Raw genomic sequence first — 3,303 nt, 5'->3', positions numbered from 1 at the left:
TACTCTCAATTGCACACCCTTGGGCCGGCTCACCTGCAACTCTTACAGCCTTGCCCATGTCACCAAATAGCAGACAAGTGACAGAGCCAGCTCTCCAGTGAGCCTATCTCTACTGAATACTGCAGCTGGTACTCTCATGGCCCGAAGGCCATGTCTCTCTCCTGTTGCAGGTGGTAAGGGGCGAGCAAGCGGGTTAACACTACCTCCTTCATCCATGCCACTTCACAGCAGACTAGTTATAAAACCATCTCTCCCGTGCATATATCCTCCAGGCAGCTCAACTGCAGTGTCTGCAATGTGCAGAGCTGGCGCTCCCATGGATTGCTGCTGGCTAAGGGCTGATCTCATGCCTCCAGGGACAGCTCTTTCACAATGCCTGGGTGAAAGCTGTGGCCAGTTCTGCACAGCTGTTAGATGTATGTACTGAGCGGCAGACCAGAGCAGGGGCATCTACACGGCCGTTGGTGGTAACAGACCCATGCTGCTCCAAGACCACAAGCCTAGACATGGTCCCCCAGCGGTAGTATACAGACCGAACCCCACTATGGTCTCATGTGACATCACTAGCTACTTACATCAGGCTGTTCCTCACTACCCACAAATCTCCAGTTCTGCCTCTCTTTTTTGTGCACACATCGTTCCATTGCTCTTTCATTTTTCCACCACATATTTGATCCTCTTAGTGCCTGGGGCCCCTGAGTGTCTGGGCAGTCTCAGGAATGATGTCTTGAGTGCTCTGCTCTGCTTCTAAATTATGACACCAGGCAGGGGTTCATCTCAGGCATGGTCTGTCCCCAACCCTGGCCTGCATGGTGCCAGACTGGACTGACGGTCATCTCAGGAAATCTCCATGGCCAGGCTCTGATGGTTGTCTTGGATAGCTTGTGATAGTCTGTCTTGGGCTTGCTGTCTTGCAGAGTCCATGATCCCAAGAAGGATTCTTCTAGCCTCTACCTTGTTCTTGGTCCTGGGAGCCAATCCAAGCCTTGTTGGTGATTCTCTCAGGCTAGCTACCTGTTTGGGTCACACACACACACACACACACACACACACACACACACACACACCCCGTCTCGCACCATCCCGTGGCAATCCAAGAATCACTTTTATTAGGCAATGAGGAAACTAATCATTTGAATATTCATAGGTCGGAACACTGAGCTTAGACATAGCCTGTCTCCTCTCTTCTATATTAGGAGACATAGCAACCACAGCTGCAATGCAATAGGGAGAGAATTCTCTTTAGGTCTTTGTAAAGCTTCCATACTGATTTTACAGTGGACTATTGTATACTTCTACTGCTAGTGAATAAGTGTTCCTTTTGTCTGCATTCTTGTTACAGGAAGCTGCCAGGAATGCAGGACCCCATATTCACTCACATCCCTGAGCCACAAAACAGGTTTAAAATCATTCTGAAGATGCACATAAGAGCTCATTGATGTTCAATGAAAGAGTAAAAAATTAAAATCCTCGTTGTAGTACAATAAAATTGAAAAAAAAAGTCCTGATTTAGGTTGTAGGAGATTTGCTGTGATGAAAAACGTGCAAACAATAAGGAAACACCTATAGATACAGAAATATAAAACTGTCTTAATAATGAAAACAAATAAGAATAGAGTGAATGCTCTACAAAACATATCAATCTAATTGAAAGTAATGGTGGAGGGCAAATAGTAAGGCCTTGTCTGAGATATAATAACATTAATGAATCTTAATATTTGAGAATGTCTGAGGACTGCATTAACTATAAAGCATCCTGGAGGAATTGAAAGCCTCTGGCATACTAAATATAACACAGAATAAAAGCAAAAGTTGAGTTTACTTCTATTGATTGAAACATCCACAGTAACCCTTGTATATATTGTGTTCTTAAATGAATAATGTTTACCTTATTCTACTAGATGGCAAACAAATATAAGATGTTAAAAACAAAATAGCAAAAATAAAGAGCTCATCTTTCAAAACAGTGTAATAAACTAGGATCCAGTGTAAGCTGTATGCTCAATGTCCAGGGTTGACAATACACAAAACAATATGGAAAATACTTTATGAGAAAGGGAGGTTGGCGTGGATTAACATATAAGGAACTGCAAGAAAATATGAACACCATAACCAACCAGGACATTAAAATGCCAGATCAAAATGGCAAATGATGCAAAATTACTGAGACAACCTCAGCAAGAACTTTAGCACGCCTGGAGAAAAACAGGTAAATAAACACAGGCCTATACAAAATCCCCACGTTAAAGCAATGTAAAGTAAATAACTGAACAGACCATCTGATATCTTTAGCTACAGCAATGGTCTACATATAATATGAAAAAGGCCAGACTGATAAAAACGTTTGAAGATGAAATGTCAATTTAATTAATACACACGATGAAATTTATGGCAACAACATATAACTTAACTCTGTCCTGCCTTGTTCTCTACTTCACTGGATCAGCTGCGTCCCATCCTCTTGATGGCGCCATTTTTCTTTAGAGTTCAAGCAGTTCCTTGCCTTTGATAATTCCAAGATGTGTATTGAGAAAGTTACAGTACAGTCATTTGACTAGTCATCGAAGTTAATTAACAAATAGCGCTAGATATTTTCTACACATAGTAGAAAGCATATTTAAAACAGAAAACTTGCTCTATTTGAAGGACAATAAAACACATCATTTGGATCAAGACTATGTCCTCGTAAGAGAGAAGGTTTCATATACGTATTAATGGAGTTAGTCAATCTGTCATAGACATACACCATTTAGTCAACACATCAATGAGTTTAACCACACGGTTTAAACTCAATAACTTATACTAGCAGGTAGGATACAAGATTGACATTTATGATCTTTTAAAATTTAGCAGTTAATATTTAAAACCTGTAACAACTCCTTAACATTGGGTCAAAGATATTTAAATAAACCCCACTAACTTCTAGTTTTCTAGAAATCTGAAATCCTTTGGCACATCCAGTTTGGCTTTCACTGTGCACATTAATATATATATATATATATATATATATATATATATATATATATATATATATATATGCTCCTGATTGTTCATTGAGATTTTTAGTTTCTGTTTTGCTCAAGACATACTTTGGTAAAATGTCAGTGTCAAACGTCAAACAGTGGACAGTGCCAAGTTTAACAAAATATAAATAGATATCCATACACTATCTATGGTGGATGATGATGATGATGCAATCATCAGCTAACTTTGAAGGACAATGTGAATCAACAAGTTCAAATACAAAAGTGAATAGACTGTTTCAATGAGTTGGTATTCCCAATTCCTTTGATTTTCCTTCCT

General features: G+C 39.7%; 1 pseudogene; it reads right to left on the bottom strand.

The window, feature by feature from the left end:
- Window positions 1-1,113: 1,113 nt before the first annotated feature.
- LOC114615976 lies at window positions 1,114-1,233 on the bottom strand (annotated as a pseudogene).
- Between the last annotated feature and the right edge of the window lie 2,070 nt (window positions 1,234-3,303).

This window comes from Grammomys surdaster, unplaced genomic scaffold (assembly GCF_004785775.1).
Source record: "Grammomys surdaster isolate TR1022 unplaced genomic scaffold, NIH_TR_1.0 211953, whole genome shotgun sequence".
In the NCBI taxonomy this organism is placed as follows: domain Eukaryota; kingdom Metazoa; phylum Chordata; class Mammalia; order Rodentia; family Muridae; genus Grammomys; species Grammomys surdaster.
This window is presented reverse-complemented; position numbering and strand designations above follow the sequence as displayed.